The sequence below is a fragment of the Natator depressus genome, chromosome 1 (assembly GCF_965152275.1).
Source record: "Natator depressus isolate rNatDep1 chromosome 1, rNatDep2.hap1, whole genome shotgun sequence".
In the NCBI taxonomy this organism is placed as follows: Eukaryota; Metazoa; Chordata; order Testudines; family Cheloniidae; genus Natator; species Natator depressus.
The window spans coordinates 63,019,635-63,042,101 of NC_134234.1; the positions used below are offsets into that span (position 1 = coordinate 63,019,635).

At 41.9% G+C, this 22,467-nt stretch overlaps 1 protein-coding gene across 1 annotated transcript in view; it reads left to right on the plus strand.

Annotated features, from left to right (window-relative positions):
- ELF1 (E74 like ETS transcription factor 1) overlaps window positions 1–22,467 on the plus strand; it is a 141,409-nt gene that overhangs the window by 390 nt on the left and 118,552 nt on the right. The gene's annotated exons all lie outside the window — the stretch shown is intronic.

Here is a 22,467-nt window from a genome sequence, read left to right on the forward strand (position 1 = left end):
AGCCTCGTGCATTCGGTAACTGACACTGCTTGTCGCCCCCCCGCCCCCACCCGCCGCGGTGCCTTCTCTCCGGCCCCCTCCGCACCGGGCTGCCCCTGACCCCGCAGCTCCCCTGTGCTGCCTTTCACCTGATCCCCTCGCTCCCTGTCACCAGACCCCGCTGTGTGTGTGCTCCCCCACATCCCGCACCAGGACCCCCCCTTTCCCCGTTCTTCCCCTCTCACCGGCTCCCCCCACGCTCCCACTCGGCAGACCTCCCTCCCTGTGTACTGCCCCTCACCGCTGCTCCTTCCCTGGGCTCCGGCTCTCTCGCTCTTCACCAGACCCCCCACTCCACACTTCCCTTCATCAGAACCTGAGCTCCCCCCCATCACCAGACCCAAACCCCTCGGCTCCCCCATGCGCCTGCTCACCAGAACCGCTCACTCGACCCTCTATGCCCCCCTGGGTCGTTCTGCCCCCCCTCACCAGACCCTCTGTGACCCCCCCCCGGGGCTCTGCCACCCCCCACCCGATCCTCTGTGCCCCTTCCCCCGTGGCTGTCCCCTCCCCCAATCCTCTGTGCCCTCCCCCGGGGCACTCTCCTCCCCCCATCACCTGATCTGTGCCCCCCCCGGGGGTGCTCTCCCCCCCCCCAGGCTCTCCCTTACCTCTCACGGATCCTCTCTGCCACCCCCCTGACTCTCCCTTCCCCCTCACCCGATCCTCTGTGCCCCCCGCCCGGGACTCTCCCCCCCAATCCTCTCCCCCTATGTTGCCCCTCACCAGGATCCCTTTCTCTAACCCCCCATGGCAGCTGTCCTGGTTCAGGCAGGCTTTCTGAACTGGCATTGGTGTTAGAGGGACTGAGGGAGTTTCAGGTAGCTGCTCTGCCTGTGCAGTGTGTGTGGTGTGTGCAGCTCTGCAGAGTTACCTACACTCGCACCTGTGCACTCAACACTATTTGGTCTTGTCCTGTAATGAAGGGCTCCGGGCTGGGCTCAGAGAAATACAAGGTGTGCATGCGCCATGTGATTGCTAGACTGTGTGTGTGTGTTTGTACTCACTGCAGCAGCAGCTTGTTGCTGCCTCTTTCTAAATGCATGTACATGTCAGCCCCAGATTGGCTGTTTCTGCATCTGGAGGTGATGATGTTTATCACTTAGCTATGACTCTTAGGCACTAAGTTGGCTGGGAATCATCTTAAACATGGAGCAGACAATCATCATTATTTGTATATTGGAGAAGTAGCTCAGAGTAAGTTTAAAGGTCTTAACACTCCCCTCCTTGTGGCCCCCATGCTATTGGAGCCTGGTCCCCCGAGTTTATTGGTTTTCTTTCTTTCTACACAATCCAAGTGTTTGCGTAAGGGGGGTAATCACAACTGACAGCTTTTGCTATAGTCATCCAGGGGAGGAGGAAGAAGTCTGATGACTCATTTCAGACTTTCATTGAATACAGAGGCCATTATTGTTTGTTACCCAAAAAAAAGAAAAGAAAAAAAAAAGTGAGTTGTAAATGGAACAAAAACGTTATCTTACATTCACGACAAAAATAGAAAACAAAGATAGCAACAAACTTTTTTACTCTTAGGCTTCCTAAAGAACATACTACAAAAAAGAAAGTAATTTTGCTTTTTTTCTGAAGGAGGCTGTGTGATCTGAATGTCATAGCTAACTGCAATAGTTATACATCTGTCAGCATTTCCATTATAAGCCCCCATTTTTTGTGTAGTTTACAACTTAGTTATCAGATGTTCACTGGCTTGAAACTTGGTCTACATACTCTCCTTTGGAAATAGTTGTTAAAATAAACCATGAAATGAATCTGCTAAGATGACTTAATGAGAATGTGGTGGAAAAAGCATACTGGTTTTATTATACTTCCTTTGTATTCCTCTAAACTTAAAACTTGTATTTACAAAGGAATATTGTTGACTATTAGACCAACATTTCTTTTAATATTTTCCTTAAAGTGAAATAGTCAAAAGACTAATGTCTAAAAGTTTCTCCTTTGTATGTAAAGTAATTGATCTTGATAACTTTATTATGCATTCAGCTTTAGAAATCCCAAATTGAATTCCACCATAACCTCTCTGAAGAAGCTGTTACAGTATTGCTATGAATTAGTATTAAGAAACTTGGCTAAATCTTTGCATGTTCAGTGAAATGATGCAAAGTCTTACAGAGCTATAGACCTCCTGCAGAGTGTTAAGTGCGAACAGCGCAGCGTGTTAAAAATCCATAGTAGCACAAACCAGAAGCCAAAGTGAAGATATTAAAACTGGGAGCAAGCTAAGTGATATATGTACAGAAGCCCAGTGGGATGGTTTTATTGTTCCTTTTAACTGCTGTTTTTTGTTTCCAGACATGTAACAGGCATAATATTTTTGATGCTTAATTTGTGTGTATGTATGTGTTTTGGCTCAGTGAAACATGACTGGTTTCAGAATAGCAGCCGTGTTAGTCTGTATCTGCAAAAAGAAAAGGAGTACTTGTGGCACCTTAGAGACTAACAAATTTATTTGAGCATAAGTTATGCTCAAATAAATTTGTTAGTCTCTAAGGTGCCACAAGTACTCCTTTTCTTTTTTTGAAACATGACTGCCACCCAATGGACAAATTTCAATACTATACAAACATTTATTTTTATTTATATTGGAACATTAATGCAGTTTAATAACAATTTAATTTGGTTTAGAGAATTTTTAACATGTAGAGTAAGTCAGTTCAGAACTGTTTTTATTTAATTATAAGAGGTTTTAGTTTGCACTATTTAGTTCACAGGTTTCAGAGTAACAGCCGTGTTAGTCTGTATTCGCAAAAAGAAAAGGAGTACTTGTGGCACCTTAGAGACTAACCAATTTATTTGAGCATAAGCTTTCGTGAACTACAGCTCACTTCATCGGATGCATACTGTGGAAAGTATAGAAGATCTTTTTATACACACAAAGCATGAAAAAATGGGTGTTTACCACTACAAAAGGTTTTCTCTCCCCCCACCCCACTTTTATTTAGTTCACAGTATTTAATTTACTAGTGAGGAGAACATTAAAGTGGACCCTCTGAAATAAATAAAAGCAGTGGTTTACATGTTCCTAATCTGTCTCAAGATGCCTTAACAATTGCTAAGAACTAATTTATAGAGGAGCTGCAGAAAATTGCTTCCCAAAGTTGTGAGTTCTAGAAACCCACACCTTCCAAGCTCATAAACTGTTCATAAATTATACTGTTAGGGTAGACTCACCCTATATTGTGTGTCTCAGAAACCTATTAATCCTGCAGTGAAGTGCGTGCCTAAAACAATTGTGCCATAGAGCCAGCATGGAGTAAGTACCACAAAAGCTGGCAGAGCTGCTTCATAAGTCTGTCTAATGGTCTTTGGCATAAGTTTTTTCCACATTTGGGCCAAGATATATATATATATATAATATATATATTTAAAAGTTATGCATCAAAAGTGAACTGATTTTTCAAAAGTGCTGAGTACTCAAAAGGTCCTATAGATGTCAGAGGGAGATGTTGGGTGCTCAGCACTTCTGAAAATCTGGCTGCTTATTTAGAATCCTAAATATGAACACAGGAGCCTAACTTTAGGCAGCCATTTTAAAAAAATAAATCTTTCTTGAGGTCTTTTTATTTTGTATCAGGTAGGTAAACCAGACTGTAGTTGAGCAGGGACTGTATTGCTTTCTTATCAGCAGCCTTGGGGCTGCACCTAAACTGCATAAACTGGAACAGACTTCCAGCTGGCTGTCTGCTCAGATCAAATTAAAGCATTGGGCACAAAGACTTGTAGTCTCCTTGAGAATGCTTCCATATTAAAGGTGAAAGTTTCATTTGGCTTGGGAGCTACACTTAAGTCATAGATATTTATGAAATCATGTTTATAGTTCCATACTTTCTTCATTTTTTTACTTAAAAAAAAAAAGGAGTACTTAGTCTCTACGGTGCCACAAGTACTCAGCAGGAGAGTGAGTTTGTGTGTGTGTTGGGGGCAGGGGGGTGAGAAAACCTGGATTTGTGCTGGAAATGGCCCACCTTGATTATCATGCACATTGTAGGGAGAGTGGTCACTTTGGATGAGATATTACCAGCAGGAGAGTGAGTTTGTGTGTGTGTTTTTTTGGGGAAAAGGGGGGGGGTGAGAGAACCTGTATTTGTACTGGAAATGGCCCACCTTGATTTTCATGCATGTTGTAAGGAGAGTGGTCACTTTGGATAGGCTATTACCAGCAGGAGAGTGAGTTTGTGTGTGTGGTTTTTGGAGGGGGGTGAGAGAACCTGGATTTGTGCAGGAAATGGCCCACCTTGATTATCATACACATTGTGAAGAGAGTGGTCACTTTGGATGGGCTATTACCAGCAGGAGAGTGAGTTTGTGTGTGGGGGGGCGGAGGGTGAGAAAACCTGGATTTGTGCTGGAAATGGCCCAACTTGATGATCACTTTAGATAAGCTATTACCAGCAGGAGAGTGGGGTGGGAGGAGGTATTGTTTCATGGTCTCTGTGTGTATATAATGTCTTCTGCAGTTTCCACAGTATGCATCCGATGAAGTGAGCTGTAGCTCACGAAAGCTCATGCTCAAATAAATTGGTTAGTCTCTAAGGTGCCACAAGTCCTCCTTTTCTTTTTGCGAATACAGACTAACACGGCTGTTACTCTGAAACCTTTTCTTTTTGCGGATACAGACTAACATGGCTGCTACTCTGAAACCTGGCATTTTTTTACTGTAACACAAATCTATTTCTACACCATAGTTGAGCAAAAAAAAATAATTAAAGTTAAGGAAGGACACTCCATCCTTAATTCATTCTTTTGTGCCTATTGTGTTGTAGTATAAATGGTAAGTGATATATATGCCCTGAGCTGATGCCTCTGATATCTTGCACCGTTTCTCCAGTTAACAGCTTTACCTTTGGACTTCTTGGTTCACACTTCTAAAACAGTACTAGTTTTTAACATGTGGATTTTTAAATAAGTGGTATTTCAGTAGACAGTGAAGTTACCAGTTGCTTTCCCATTTCCCCCCTCATTTAGAGAGCACTGGAGAAGTCAAATTAGGTGATGATAAACAAGATAGATCTTTACAATGAAACAGACTGTCTCTAAACTGGGAATACTTTACCAGTATGGGAATGCCAGTGTGCTGTACTGGCAAAGTTCCCCTAGTGTGGACATAGCTAAACTGGCAAAGATGCTTTTTTCCAATACAATAAAATCACTGCATCTGTAAAAGCAGTTTGGCTGATATAACTGCGCCGGGGGTACCAGATAGGGATCCCACCTCCTAATACCCTTGACCAATATAGTCATGCTGGTAGAAGTTCAGCTCTGATCCTGCAAACGTGCATATGTACACTTCCATTGAAAGCGTGTAAGTAGTCTCACTGTTAAGTATTTGCAAGATTTGGGGCTTCACTCATGTGAGCAGCCCTGTCAACACCCCTGTGTGTAGGGGCTATCCCAATGAGTAAAAGTTTGTAGGATTCAGCCCATATGGCCTAATTCTATATACAATGAAATGGATGATACTGTGCTGTCCATTGGGTAAGGATCTAGCACATTATAAAAATTAAGGTTGTCAGAAATTTTCAGTGTAACAGGAGCTTTAAACCTCTGTTTTGTAAAAATCTCATTTGACATGGCAAAAAGTGAAACAGAAAATAAACTTTGAGTACTATTTGAATCTTTTATGGTGATTTGGTGAAAATTGGGTTGATATTGACAGGATTATAAGAGTTTCAACGTGATCCCTGTTTTGAAATTTTTCCATGGATTGCAGTTTTGCCAACTGTTGTGATTTTTATCATGAGTCTCACAATATTTGGTGTGTTCTTGTGATGTCCCAGCTCAGAGACTTGAACACAGGAACATTTTTTTTTTTTTTTGAAAACAAGGAAGTTTCTAGCCCTTATCATTGCCGACGAAAGCTTGAAAACATGAACCTAAAGGCTCAAAACCCAAGAAGGCAAAGAAGAACCCTAACTTAATTATTTTTTAATCTCATGTTTTTTTAATGGTGTAACTCATGTTTTTTGAGCACTTGCGGTTGGCAATATCAGTTTCATAGGTTTATTTGGGACACCCTTTGCAAGAAATCTCAAAAACTTGAGACTAACTGTCCCATAACTTAGGAGAAAGTTGAACTGGGAAACAGGAGACGAGTTCAAATTTCATGTCTATTTAGGCTATGTCTACACTAGCACTGTTGTTGGTGAAACTTTTGTTGATCAGGGGTGTGGAAAAAACCACACTCCTGACTGACATAAGTTTCACCTACAAAAGCACCCGTGTGAATAGTGCTATGTCAGTAGGAGACGCTCTTCTGCCAACATAGCTACCGCTGCTCATTGTGGGTCGTTTAATTATGCCAGTGGGAGAGCTCTCTCCTGCCTGCATAGAGTGGCTACACCAGAGATCTTTCAGTGGCGCAGCTGCAGCGACACAGCTGTGCCACTGTAAGGTCTGTAGTGTGGACATAGCTTGAGTGTGGTTTATATTCCCATGCACCGCCTCACACTTATTAGGGACCAATGCCATGAATCCCAACCTGAGAAGGTAGTTAAGTATGAGTTGCTAACTCATTTTACAAGTTAGTTAACAGAGCTTTGTGGGGGAATCATGTGATTCTCCCACTCTCAGGCTAGTTCCTGGGTGGCAGTCCTTTGGTACTAACTGTGATTGCCTCAGCAGCTGTGATTTAGGCTTTCTGATTTAGACATTTTTGAATGAACTCCAGAATATTTTTATTTACTTATCGTTATTGTTGGGTTTTTCATTCTTCTCTCTGGAGCCTGGACATTGACTATATCTTGACCAAGACATTTGGACCTTGACAAAAAATAATTGATTACCCTTGTCTTCGACCATGCAGTTATGCTCCCTCTGGGGCACTGACAGTGGTAATCAGTGACCAAATAGTCTCATTAAAACCATGTATCATTTATTTCAAATAAAAGCATTTGAGAAAACAGAACTTGAAACAATAAAAAACAGTGTATGCATGTCTAGGTTACCAGGTGTTTAACCATATTCTACATGGGGACCATAGTAGGCCTAGCTCCCTATAGTCTCTTCCACAGAGCCTGTTTTTCTGTCTGTTGCCCTTTCAGAACTCACTGATGCTCCCTGGACAGCCCCTGGCAACTCACTCCACTTTGTAGGAATCATAACGCTTTTTAACTGTTTGTAGCCTTTTAATCTAGTAAACCCATCTTTGGCAAAACAAAGTTTGCAACTTGGTGGAGACAGGCTCCTTAAAGTTAACAGCTGCCCCCATTGTCTTCCAAATATGTGCTTAGGACTACTTGTGTTGCTTCCCTGTTTTCTCTCCCACAGCCCCCCATTAAGATAGATTCAATGCATTTATAGAGGAAAGTTTTACAATCCAAATATACAACAACTTCCCTGCATTGACCAAGTTGCATACAATGTTCAAACAATTGTTAGACCTTAGTGTCACAGTTCAGGACAACTGCAGCTGTTTCCCGTCAGTGGCTCAGTAAGGATGCCCACTCTTAAGTTTCTGGCTCCCTCGTCGTTGCCTCTCTTGCGTGAAGTCTCTCATCTCTCTCCCTTCTGTCCAGGGTGTTTCCAGGCTGAACAGTTCCCTGCCTTAATTGTGTTGTTTGCAGTCAAAGACAGTCTTCCTGAGCAGACCTGCTTTGCTTCTCTTCTCAGACAGTACACAGTGTAATTGCTACAGTTATAAGTTACCACACAGTTCTTTCTAAGCAAGCATATTTTAATCTTAAGGTAAAAGTACTACAGAGTGAATGTTTAAAAGCAGTAAAATACATGCGTGCTTATAGTCTTGACAGAGATCAACCCCCTCTCCAGTCTCCACAAGGGCTCTGATTGGTGTTAGTTGTTCCAACTGTTAGTCTTTCAAACCCTTCCCTAAGGATTGTGAACCAGAGGTCTGGTCCATTTGTGGGATCAGAACAAAAGCCCTGAACCTGTTTAGGACCAGGCTATTTATCTAAAAATCCTTTTTTGTCTATTGGCCCCTGGAGAATCTAGATTGGGTCTTTGAATTGTCCTCCCGTCACAGGCGATCTGCAGACAAAAGGTCTTCCTCCCTCCCCCACTCCCAGCAAAGCTTCAAAGGCTGAATTGTAGGTGGGGGCTTGTAATCTCTTCCTACCCAGTATTTTCTAAGAATTCTACTTCACACACACTGTCCCAAAAGATCAACTGTCTTCTATATTGATCAGCATAGTTTTTGAAGGTCATGTTATCTTCCAGAGATTGCATTAATCCTTCTTCCTCCTAGAGAAGTTCCATACAATCTCCCAATAGTACACAAACATTCACATTTTCAATACAATGGACCTCAAAGGTATTAAATGTAATTCAATAAGGTTTAACTTAATTCCATAAGGTTTGCTGAGAATCTTGTCATATCTGTCACACTGTGTTCATAACATTACATAGCAGCTTCAAGTCTTTCTCACAGAGTCACTGCAGGCTTAGTCAGGAAGGGCCTAGTCCAGCACGGTAGGCCCAAATCTTAACTTCTTAGCCATGCTTCCTTTCATACTGAGCATGCTTTGGTTAGATCAGTGGTTCTCAACCAGGGGTACATAGAAGTCTTCCAGGGGTTCTGGAACATCAACTTATCTAGATATTTGCTTGGTTTTACAATAGGCTACATAAAAAGCAGTAGCAAAATCAGTACAAACTAAAATTTCACACAATTATTTGTTTTGTACTGCTCTACATACTATATCAGCGGTTCTCAAACTGTGGGCAAGTTCGTTTTAATGGGGTCGCCAGGGCCAGTGTTAGGCTTTCAGGGGCCCAGGGCAGAAAGCCCAAGCCCTGCTGCATGGGGCTGAAACCAAATCCCGAGGTTTTTAAGTGAGGTGAAACTTGGGGTATGCAAGACAAATCAGACTCCTGAAAGGGGTACAGTAGTCTGGAAAAGTTGAGAGTTGAGAGCTGGATTAGATGAGCTCTGACCACTAAATAACACACTTCTCCCAAAATCAGGGACATAACTGTCTCCTGTATGTGACTGCTATCCAGTAAGCACTTATGTAACCCACTGGGAAAGAAAGTTAAGTCTCATCTATTGGTGAACTAAATAGAGACTTGCAAATACTCCTATAGCTCAAGTAATAGAGATCGGATCTGGGGGTCTGAAGGGCCATCGTTTAAATCCTTGTTGTTGACCCATGTAAACGGATGTTATGGTTGTGTGTGACACATCTTATTTTTGACATTTTCGTTTTTCAAACAAATTACACAATGAGAGGACATCTTGTAACACACAACAATTATTATAATCTATATATTATAGCATGACACTAAAATACAGAAGTTAAACATTTCAGTCATTTGTCATCTCACCCTTTCTCCTTCCTGATCCATGGAACCTACTCACTGATGCATGAAAACCATGTTTTTTTAAAAAGGAAAAAAAAAAAAAAAAAGGAAATAAACACACAGATTTCATTTAGTGACCGTAAAAGTTGCATCAGGACACACCAATTTAAAACCTGAAAAGCACAGAAATAAGAGGTTACAGGGAAAGTCTCTTCCCTTCCATTTCACATTGCCTACTCACTGTCAATAATACACTAGAATCATAGAATAACAGAATTGGAAGGGACCTCTGGAGGCCATCTAGTCCAACCCCCTGCCCAGAGCAGGACCAATCCCAACTAAATCATCCCAGCCAGGGCTTTGTCAAACCTGACCTTAAAAACTTCTAAGGAAGGGGATTCCACCACCTCCCTAGGTAACGCATTCCAGTGTTTCACCACCCTCCTAATGAAAAAGTTTTTCCTAATATCCAACCTAAATCTCCCCCACTGCAACTTGAGACCATTACTCCTTGTCCTGTCATCTGCTATCACTGAGAATAGTCTAGATCCATCCTCTTTGGATCCACCTTTCAGGTAGTTAAAAGCAGCTATCAAATCCCCCCTCATTCTTCTCTTCCGTAGACTAAACAATCCCAGTTCCCTCAGCCTCTCCTCATAAGTCATGTGTTCCAGTCCCCTAATCATTTTTGTTGCCCTCCGCTGGACTCTCTCCAATTTATCCACATCCTTCTTGTAGTGTGGGGCCCAAAACTGGACACAGTACTCCAGATGAGGCCTCACCAATGTCGAATAGAGGGGAACGATCACGTCCCTCGATCTGCTGGCAATGCCTCTACTTATACAGCCCAAAATGCCATTGGCCTTCTTGGCAACAAGGGCACACTGTTGACTCATATCCAGCTTCTCGTCCACTGTCACCCCTAGGTCCTTCTCTGCAGAACTGCTGCCTAGCCATTTGGTCCCTAGTCTGTAGCGGTGCATGGGATTCTTCCATCCTAAGTGCAGGCCTCTGCACTTGTCCTTGTTGAACCTCATCAGATTTCTTTTGGCCCAATCCTCCAATTTGTCTAGGTCCCTCTGTATCCTATCCCTACCCTCCAGCGTATCTACCACTCCTCCCAGTTTAGTGTCATCTGCAAAGTTGCTGAGGGTGCAATCCACACCATCCTCCAGATCATTAATGAAGATATTGAACAAAACCGGCCCCAGGACCGACCCTTGGGGCACTCCGCTAGATACCGGCTGCCAACTAGACATGGAGCCATTGATCACTACCCGTTGAGCCCGACAATCTAGCCAACTTTCTACCCACCTTGTAGTGCATCCATCCAGCCCATACTTCTTTAACTTGCTGACAAGAATACTGTGGGAGACCGTGTCAAAAGCTTTGCTAAAGTCGAGGAATAACACATCCACTGCTTTCCCTTCATCCACAGAACAAGTTATCTCATCATAGAAGGCAATTAGATTAGTCAGGCATGACTTTCCCTTGGTGAATCCATGCTGACTGTTCCTGATCACTTTCCTCTCGTCTAAGTGCTTCAGAATTGATTCCTTGAGGACATGCTCCATGATTTTTCCGGGGACTGAGGTGAGGCTGACTGGCCTGTAGTTCCCAGGATCCTCCTTCCCTTTTTTAAAGATTGGCACTACATTAGCCTTTTTCCAGTCATCTGGGACTTCCCCCGATCGCCACGAGTTTTCAAAGATAATGGCCAATGGCTCTGCAATCACATCCGCCAATTCCTTTAGCACTCTCGGATGTAACGCATCCGGCCCCATGGACTTGTGCACGTCCAGTTTTTCTAAATAGTCCCGAACCACTTCTTCCTTCACAGAGGGCTGGCCACCTCCTCCCCAGGCTGTGCTGCCCAGTTCAGTAGTCTGGGAGCTGACCTTGTTCGTGAGGACAGAGGCAAAAAAAGCATTGAGTACATTAGCTTTTTCCACATCCTCTGTCACTAGGTTGCCTCCCTCATTCAGTAAGGGGCCCACACTTTCCTTGACTTTCTTCTTATTGCTAACATACCTGAAGAAACCCTTCTTGTTACTCTTAACATCCCTTGCTAGCTGCAACTCCAGGTGTGATTTAGCCTTCCTGATTTCATTCCTACATGCCCGAGCAATATTTATATACTCATCCCTGGTCATTTGTCCAATCTTCCACTCCTTGTAAGCATCTTTTTTGTGTTTAAGATCAGCAAGGATTTCACTGTTAAGCCAAGCTGTCTACAACACTACAACAGCCCATACAATTTTCAGTTTCCCTCTGTAGGGGGATCAGCTGTCTCCCATGCTTCCTTCCCTTCAGGGGTGACTGCAGTGTACTACTAACAATTTCTCCCTTCAAGGCTCTCCATTACGTTCCCATCGAAAGCTCTACATGTATGGGGTCGTGTGGAGTACAGACACTGCACGCTCAGCACAGGTATAAATAGCAGTGCAGACTTGAAACCCTTGGCTCTGAACCCTGGCTACAGACTTGGACTTGATCCCTCATGCTTGACCACCTATGGCTCTAACCACTGGACATGACTGCCCACACACTGGTTCTTGACAGAGACGAGGCCTGAGGCTCTGTCTTCAGGAGCATCTCTTCCACAGCTATTTGTCAGACCCAGCAATTTATGACTTCCTGCTGCTTCTATAGTGAAACCACCGTATCCAATCCAGCTGTGGCTCCTTCCTATTCAGGGTTGGCTAATGCTAGACCAGGGATAGTCAATAGGTGGACCGTGGGGCAAATCCGGACCACCAGATGCTTTTGAACAGACCCTGAAATCTTTTTATTTACTTATCGTTATTGTTTATTGCGGTGTGAAAAATGTTTTTCTGGAGTCTGGACCTTGACCAAGAAATTTGGACCTTGACAAAAAATAGACTACCTCTGCCATAGGCCCTCCAGCCCCTATGGGCAAGCCACTATGTTACACCTCTCCAACAGATAGTGAAAAGCAATACGTACCTCAACTTCATCAGACTTGTACTCTAGCGCAAAACCTTCACAGTAACCTCAGATGCTGTTGTCATCAACAGACTGGCATATCTGACTTGTCATACATTCCATACATATTCTGCCTGAGTGTTGCTAAGGTTTTACACTAGAGTCAGTTCATTAAACCAAAAATTTATAGCCCTTATGGTTGCTAACTGATGTCATGCAGTTTTAGCCTGAGACAACAGTTCATAGAGGTGTAAAATGACCCCCATTATCTTAATGGAATATCAAATCTGAAGGCTAATGGTGACATTTTAAGAGCCAGATTTTCAGATAACCCAGACACACAATGCATCCCTAATTTGAGCACCTAATAGCTCAATTCTGACTTCCCATTAACATCAGGGCCACTTCTTTAACGTGATCCACAGAATAAATGTAGCCATGGACCGTACTTGAAAGTGTAATCCGGCCTGTTCCACGGAATGAGTTTGGTATTGCTGATTTATTTGTATTCGAATGTGGCAACTCCCCCCACCCCTGGCGTAAGTATGCTGGTTACATCCACATGTGCAGTTTAAACGCGGCAAAGTTCCAGAAAGGTTCTGTTGTAGATTTTGTTTTGTACACGCACATAGAGACTCTTCCTCCTCCCTCGCCTCCCCTCCCCCCCATGTTCTTGCATTAAGCAATTAGAATGCCTGAAGTACATGGCTGTGCACCAGCATCTAAGTGAACTTTAGCAAGCTGCTTCTTTCAGCAAACCCTCCTTTTTTCTTTTAATGTCATTACTGGAGCTGCAGTTGTGAAATTTTTGCTTGACCTTGTTTAATGACTTGTTTATGAATAGTGTATTCAAGCTGGAAACTGAACACATTGGGTCCCAATAGAAGAAAGTTGTTCACATGGTTTCTGCTGCAGCAGCTTCTGTTTCAATATCTGTCGCTGCCCTGGGAGAAGCTGTTGCCTTGATATCCTCACTAGCTTGTGCCACTAAACATGCATGGGATATGTTAGGGGGCCCCTTGGGCTCATGAGAAGGATGACAGGTGTGATGGGTTAGATCACAGAAACCCCCTTGGAGGCTGCCACTTCATGTGCCAAGACTACTTCTGCTTCTGCTTTCCTGCACTGTCAGCTTAGGACTTCAGTGCCCTGCCTGGTTTGAGCCAGCCGCACTAGCCTGCTGCAAACCCAGACCCAGGTCTAAACCACGTCCCCTAACAGCTGTAGGCTTAACTGAAAGCAGCTTACAGAAGTGTTCCTGTCTTCAACACTCAGATGCCCAACTCCAAACCCTAAATAAATCCGTTTTACCCTGTATAAAGCGTATACAGGGTAAACTCATAAATTGTTCACCCTCTATAACACTGACAGAGAGATATGCACAGCTGTTCTCACCCCCCCCCCCCCCCCCGGTATTAATACATACTCTGGGTTAATTAATAAGTAAAAGGTGATTTTATTAAATACAGAAAGTAAGATCTAAGTGGTTCCAAGTAGTAACAGACAGAACAAAGTGAATTACCAATCAAGATAAAATAAAACTCATAAGTCTATGTTTAGTACGGTAATAAAACTGAATACAGCTAAAAACCTCACCAGTTCCAGTAAGCTTTCTTTTACAGACTAATCTTCTTCTAGTCTGGGTCCAGCAATCACTCTCACCCCCTGTAGTTACTGTCCTTTTTTCTGGTTTCTTTCAGGTATCTTTAGTGGTGGAGAGGCTCTCTCTTTAGCTAGCTGAAGTCAAAATGGAGGGGTCTCCCAGGGGTTTAAATAGACTTTCTCTTGTGGGTGGAGACCCGCTCCTCTCTCCTATGCAAAGCCCAGCTACAAAATGGAGTTTTGGATTCACCTGGGCAAGTTACCATGTCCACGCATGACTGAGTTCCTTACCAGCCAAGCCACATTCCTGGGAAAGCCCAGGTGTGGATTGGTATCTCCAAGTTCATTGTTGGCTTATAGGCTTCTTGATTAGGCACTTATTGAAAATAGTCTTTTCTCAGGAAGCTGACCAACTGCTTCACGAAAACCCACTTAGAATCAGACAAGTATACAGCCAATATTCATACCTTTGAATACAAAAATGATACATGCATACAAATAGGATTAATAGATTCAGTAGATCATAACCTTTACAGAGATATGTTACATGGCATACGTAGCATAAAACATATTCTAGTTATGTCATATATACATTCATAAGTATATTTCCATAAAGCTTTATGGGGGGCACCGTCACAACACGAAAGCCTGATTTTCTACCTCAAGATGCAGAACTGCTGGCACAGAAAGTTGTAGAATTCTACATCCTGATGTGGATCATGGAAGATCTCCTGCAGAGAAGATATGGGTATTGAATGGGATCCCGAACTCTGTTCTTTCCTTTTTCCTTTTTGTAAGAGATGCTGTATAAGAGAGGTTGGGGAAATTCAGACAGAAATTGAGATTTCTGGGTGTTAGTCAAGAGAATGGACAGGGTAAAACTTGTTTTGAAAGGAATTGGAGGAGTCTGTCTCGTACATTTAAGCAGGCTTTTTTAAGCTGTGGAAGAGGAAAGGGTATTTATGTTATTCGCTGATGCAGGAATTGCAATTATGTAAAATACATGATAGTGAATACTGCTGTCACATAGCAGGAAGTACAGCAATACTTCCAGCTGGAAATCAGATGCAGAATAGCATACACAAGGATCTGGATTACCTTACTGAAGTAATAGAAATGGGATGAAAATTAATAGTGCGAGGTCATGCAGTTAGGGACTAACATCAATTTTTGCTGTAAGCTGGGGGTATCAATTGGAAGTGGCTGAGGAGGCGAAAGACATGGGTGTATTGGTCGATCACAGGATGACTGAGCTGCCAAACTTGCTCCGGGGGGAATTCTGCGACACTGTGCATGAGAAGAATTTGTGCCCCCACAGATTTCTTTGCTTCCCCACAGAAAAATGACTTTCTGATGGGGAAGCAAAGGGAAGCCACAAGTGGTCATGTGACTCTCCCCCACAGTATGTATCGGGTGCCCAGGGCAGCCACCAGAGAGGTAAATCACTGTGTGGCAGGGGACAGGACTGGGGGAGACCTGGCTGGTGGCTCCTACCCTACGCCGGGCTCAGCTGCTAGTCCAAGCTGGGCTGGGGAGGATGGGAGTTCCTCGTCCCCTGTACAGCATTCGGGGCCAGGTCAGACCCACTCCCAGATTTCTTCTCCAGCTGCAGGAAGCTCTTCAAATCCCTCCCTGCTTCCTGCACCTATCGCTCCTCAGCTGCAGGGGGAGGGATCCCTGTACAGGAATACTGTGTTCAGTTTTTGTCTCACATGTTTAAGAAAGCCGAATTCAAAGAATGGCTAGTAGGATGATCAGAGGAACCTACCTTAGGACAGGATTCAGAGTGGTAGCTGTGTTAGTCTATATCAGCAAAAACAACGAGGAGTCTTTGTGGCACCTTAGAGACTAACAAATTTATTTGGGCGTAAGCTTTTGTGGGCTAGAACCCACAAAAGCTTATGCCCAGATACATTTGTTAGTCTCTAAGGTGCCAAAAACTCGTCGTTTTTACCTTAAGAGAGGAGACTCAAGGAGGTTGGCTTGTTTAGCCTAACCAAAGGAAGGCTAAGGGGAGATATGATTGTTTTCTATAAGAACATCAGTGGGATAAATACCAGGGAGGGGGAGGAGTTATTTAAGTTAAGCACTATTGATATAGATTGGCCGTCAACAGGTTTACGCTTCAAATTAGACAAAGGGTGCTAAAGAGGAGTGAAGTTCTGGAATAGCCTCCCAAGGGGAGCAGTGAAGGCAAAACACCTAACTGGTTTCAAAACTGAACTTGATAAGTTTGTGGAAGGGATGGTGTGATGAGTTTGCCTACAATGGAATGTGGCCCATCTGAGACTGCTAGTAGCAAGTATTTCTAATGGCCAGAGAAAGGAAACTGAGTGGAGAGGGCTCCAGGTTACTGCAGAGAATTCTTTCCTAGGTGTCTGGCTGGTGTGTCTTGACAACATGCTCAGGGACTAACTGATCACCAGATTTGGGGTCGGGAAGGAATTTTCCCTCAGGTCAGATTGACAGAGACCCTGGGAGTTTTTCGCCTTCCTCTGCACCATGGGGCATGGATCACTTGCATGTTTAAATTAGTGTAAATGTTGGATTCTCTGTAACTTGAAGTCTTTAGCTCATGACTTGAGAACTTCAGTAACTCAGCCAGAGGTTACGGAGTGGGAGGGTGAGGTACTGTGGCTTGCAGTGTGCAGGCAGGCAGACTAGATGCTCTTGATGACCCCTTCTGGCTTTAAAATTTATGAGTCTGGTTAGCATTTATGTACCACCATTTATTAATCCAACATGAAATGAAAACAATATGCTATATAAAGCAGAATAGATACTAGAAGGAGAGCACAGCGCAAAGCAGTTTCAGAAGGACTTTGATTTTTGTGGGCAGTGACTTGTTTAAGCATTAAAATGTGTAAATCATAGTTACCAAATACAGATGACTGTGTAAACATGTGCATCAAAATCATTTTTCTCAAAGCTATTTTATTTAGTTTCCCCAAATCAAAGAACATTCCTTGCCTCCATGCAACCATTTGGAGTGAATATAAATGACATCAGGAAACTCAGCTCCAACACCTTCTTGGCACCACTCTTGGAGCTCCTCCCTTCCCTCCTCTTTTTCCTTTACTGTCCATGAACACAATACAAATGAGGCAGCTGCCAGATTCCAGAAAAAAGTACAGTGCTCAAACGCTTTTGGCAATAATTATTCCAAACAAGCACATACCTCAGAAAAATTACTTTAGTCAAATAATATAGTCCTTCTATCAGACACCTTGTATAATGCTTTCCCTGGTTTGTTTTCTGTGCATGTATATGCTAGGACCATCTGCAAGCCACACATAACCACCAGGGCTAATGGCTAGTGTTTGATTGATATGGCTCCAAAGAAACAGGATATCTCCTTTCCCCAAGTTAAGTGTTGTTAGACTAAGTGTTGGAGACACAATTACAGTAAGAGGCAGGAACTTTCCATTGTGAACACTGTGTTACAGGAGTGGCCATACAGGAGATTTCACTGGATTGATGGATTTGCACTGTGAGTGCTCAGGTATGGTGCAGCTTGGACAGAGAATGGATTCTTAGCTTGAGTAAGAAGTGTGGAATGTAGCATTAACACATCTCCAACCTCAAATTTGCTTCAGCATTTACTTCTTTATACCAATCTATGTTGCCACTTGGGAATATAGGAAAGAAGATGTTGTTCCTCCATTCGTAGACCTGGATGATATTTTGAATCCAGGACCCAGGATTATAAATGCAGAAAGAGCTGTATGTGTACTGATATTCAGCAGCTCTATAGCAATATAAACAATTGCATGAAGAATCATGTATGTGTTGTTTTATATTCAAGTAATTCACTACTCTTAATAATAATTTGTTGCTAAAAGGAGTACTTGTGGCACCTTAGAGACTAACCAATTTATTTGAGCATAAGCTTTCGTGAGCTACAGCTCACTTCATCGGATGCATCTTATGCTCAAATAAATTGGTTAGTCTCTAAGGTGCCACAAGTACTCCTTTTCTTTTTGCGAATACAGACTAACACGGCTGTTACTCTGAAATTTGTTGCTAGTAACTTAACAACAGTCTTTATTAGATACGTAGTTAACATATATAAAGAGCATCTCTGTCTAACCCAAAACAAAACAGCCTCCTCCCACTGTCAGCTCCCACACTCCGAAGGTTATATTAATTCTCTTAAAGCCACAGTAACACCACAAAAAGAAAAGGAGTACTTGTGGCACCTTAGAGACTAACAGATTTATTTGAGTGTAGGTCTCAGAGCATCAGTTTACTCATCTTGAAGATCCTCTTGACTTTCTTTCTATTATTAAAGCTTTTTTTTTTTTTTTTTGACATTGCTAGTATATTTTCACTAATAGTGAATTGGCTTTTCAGTTCTTCTGACCATAAATAGATCTCACATGGAATGGAGAAAGCCATAAATGCATTCTTCTGTCTTTGGTAGGGACTTGGCTTTGTTTAGACTTGCCAGGATATATCAGTGCATGCTAAATAAACCATTTTTATTTTCTTATTACTAAGTTTGGATTTTCCCTGCTACTGATATACAGTACTTTTCAGGGATTGTTTATGTCCTCTGTGGTGAACATCATGTTAAGTAAATTATTGAAAATATATGACAAATATGACCCACATTCTCATTTCACCTCTGGGAGTAGTTTCTCTGGCATTCTGAAAATGAGGGCCGATAGCTAAACAGTAGCAAAGTTTATATAGGCTGTTGCCTGCTTAAGAGGTCTCAGCGTATTTCTCCTGTGAAAGAACCCATAAAATAACCTATTCTAGAATAAGCATTCACTCTGTAATCTGAGTCGTGGGCTTCATCTTGCAGTCCTTATATCCCTTTGAAATCAATGGAAATCTCTCTCTTCCATCAGGACTGCGAGACCAGACCCATAATTTGGAGTTTCTCTATTGTCATTCTTATATATTCACTTATTTATTAATTGAATTACTGTAGCACCTAAGACCAGTAGTTGTGGGCCAGAACCCTGTTGTGCTAAGTGCTGTACAAACCTCTTCTATATTAGTTGTTAATGTACACATAGGGTTAGTGCAGGAATGGAAGTTGCTTCTTGTTTTTTGGGGGGAAAAAGCCAGCTACACAGGTGATAGACTGTATTATTAATGTTTGTTTGCTCACACAGCTGAATGTACAAAAAGTATTTTCTAGGTTATAAGTTGGTGAATCAATCATGCTTGGTTAGAGTGGTACTTCATTTTATTCTTCTGAGTTCTCTAACCCTCTAATGGTAATGCTCACACATTCTCCCTTAGGTATCAGAATGGTATCCTGATGCTTGGCAAAGTAAAGTGTCATTTGAAAATATAAAGTTCATTTAAGTTCTAGTTGTAGGAAAAGAATGTTTGGCAGAACAAAACGCTATCACAAATCACTTTCAACTTCAGTTTTCTTTTTTCCATCACATAAATGCTCAGGCATAAGAAAATATGTAATATCAAGAGTGTTTACAGGTACTGGAACAAATGTCTATTTGCAGGAAGTTAAAGGAGCATGTCACTGAAAGCTTTGAATGTAATTTGGTATTGCTAAAATTGATCTTCATTCACATATATTTGAATCATTGTGCATATTTTTTCCTTTGGGTGTTGAATAAGGGGCACATAATTCAGTTTATCTGTTGACTATAGATTGCTAAAGATGGACAGTTATTCAGACCCGAAGAAGCGGTCTGTGTAAGCTCAAAAGCATGTCTTTTTCACCAACAGAATTTGGTCCAATAAAAGATACTACTTCACCCACCTTGTTTCTCCATTATTCAGTAATGTATTATGTGCATGTCTGGCTTAAAGAGAGAAAATATATGACTTTACTGTCTCTCTAGAAGACTATTTTAGTACTGAGAGTTTCATCTCCTACATATAGACATACTGCCATTTCAAGATCAAGTGGGAAGCGTTGGTGGGGCTGGGAGGGGGGAAATTTAGCAACTTATTGTGTTGAAGAAATCCGGAGGAGTGAAGTGAAAGCGAGGCTTCCATGGATATGCTACTTGTCTCCTTCTTTTGTCCCTTTATTTCTCACTTGGCCTTTGTTTTCTAAAACATATTTTTCAGAGGGATTTTTTGTTTGTTTTTCGTTTGTTTACACCAAAGATGTGTCCCGAAAGAAATCACAAGCAATTGTTTCATCATTCTGGGACAACTCTTATTAATGGCGATGTCCCATTGCTTCTTCCAGGAAATGTACCTTTACTTCTTATTAGCTTGAGGAACATCAAAAATGAAGATGTATGGATTATTACCAAGCATGCAGATGCTGATTCAAACAGCTTGAAACTGAAAAAGCACTTTGCTTTTGCTCTGTGTAGAGCCATAGCAATATCGAACTGCTTAAGCCTCAGTGTTCTGATCAGTATCTTGTTTGTTTGGTGCATCTGATGGATGAAAAATGTTCATTGTGGCACAGTGTATGGAGCCAGGAAATACTAAAAAAAGGAGAAATAAAAATGGGGAAAAGAAACTAGAAGAGGGAAGAAGGAGATAGAAATGGAGGAAGGTTTGAGAGAGATAAATATTGTTAACACAGACTAAGAAAAATGGGCTCTGCAAGTCTAGCAGATATGTGAAATGAAAAAGTGATTGTCAGGTAAAAATAGATACCAGAACAGACACAAAATGTAAAACAAAGTGGGAGCTGGTTCTGTTCTGAGTGGGAGGGGAGGAATACCTGTCGTCTAGAGGCAGCAAAATTCTAGATTGGCATGTTCTGCAGTCAACTCGGGTGGTTTTCTCCCTGTGACTGGGGAAAGGGAATATTGCTTCATTCTCTGTAAAAATACATCGGCTTATTTAAACCCCCAAATAACTTTTCCGCCTCAGTATGTCCCACTGCAGGCTCATATTTATTTTGCTGTCTAGTATCATTCCAAGATCTCTCTTGGCATGACTGCATTCCAGGTACCTCTTTAACAAAATATCTGTGTTTCAGATTATTTTTTCTATGTGTTAGCTTCCATTTTTCTAGGCTTTCAGATTTCTACCATCCCTTTGTATATTTTCCATATTCTTTCATGGCGATCAAGATATTTTAGTGTCTTTGAAAAGCAGTTGATTTGCAGGAATAACAGTATCTAAGATAAACTACAGATGCTGACTATACTCCCAAAAGTGTCTTGTTAACATTTTCCCCTCCAGCATGCACACTAGTGGGTGTGTATCATCACATGTTCTGTATGCCTTTAATAGGCTGAATATACATAAAATACCTGCTTGTATATTTGTGACTTGGGTCTGTTTCGAAGAGCATGAAAGTGCAAACGCAAGCTGTAATTTTTTTGTAAAATTTCCCTAATGTAGTGGCTATTTTGAATTTTAAAAAATGAATAAATTGACAGGATTGGAATAGGCTGAAATTAATTTTCTCTCAAGTACCCTAGAAAATTTTATCTTGAGGATGGATTAATAAAGTAGAAATTACTATTTATTTTAATAAAAGTACAAACATTTGATTGGCTGAGCATTTTTATTGGAAAACCTAAATTTTTGGATAAGTTTCCCCCCCTTCACCCCACAACCTTTTTCTAGCCTGTACTAAACTTCCTTTAAGGACAAGCTATTCCATAATTGCCTATTATGATGTTTCTTGTACTTTTATTTGAAGCATCTTCTACTGATTACAGTTGGAAACAGAAGACTAGACCATTGATCTGATCAAGTAAGGCTGTTCCTCTACAAAATCAGTAGGGCTTCACACAGGCACATGTCCACCTGCATGAATTTGATTACAAGATCTTGACATGCATGTTCAGCCTCAGAGTAGGAGGGCAACAACACCCAAACATATCTTTGTCTCATCGGTGTTTTAAAGACTTATACTTGCCTTCCTTCTCTGCTATTTTCCTCCTCCTCTCTTTAGCATTTAACTTTTTTTTTTTTTAAACGTTCCTTCTGCCCATCTCTCTGTCGCCTTCAGTTCTTCTTTCCAGCCATTTTCCTTTTCCTTACCTCTTAGGTGAAATCCTGCCCCTACTGAAGTCAATGGGAATTTTGCCCCAGACTTCCATGATGGCCAGGATTTCACCCTTACAGCTTGATCCTGCATGCCTTACTTATGTAATATTCAGTGATGTCAAGAGGAGTTTTGCATGAATACTAAATTTTAGAATCCACTTCACAGTCTTTATCCTCTCTCCATTACTGTCCCTTATACCTGTTGTTTTCTTTAAATAAAAGTTTGTAAAACAGTCTTGGCCAGTAGTCCATTTCAGCTGGCCTGCAAGAAGAAGCCTTCTACGTACCAGGGTTGTTTGCATTTTGAATGTTATAGGACCTGGCTTTTCTGGTGGAGATATTTTTGGAGATGCTAATTCATATACGGGGAAAGGACGAGCAGAACCTTGGCATAAGGTAGGATGAACGTTGTGGGCCGGTAGTGGGTTGCTATTACAGAATTTGGCTGTACTTTGGTAAGAGAAGCTCCAGGTTCCCATTATTGGTTGGGACTGTTTAGTTCTAATAGTGCTGTAGTTAAATTGAACCATTATGAAAATGTTAATTTCCATCTTCTTTGCTCCGTATTTTATTTATTGGAGATGTAATTAAGCATCTGGCTTGTATTTTTACTGTTAAGTTAAAAACAGTCTAATTTCTTTATTTCTATAATGA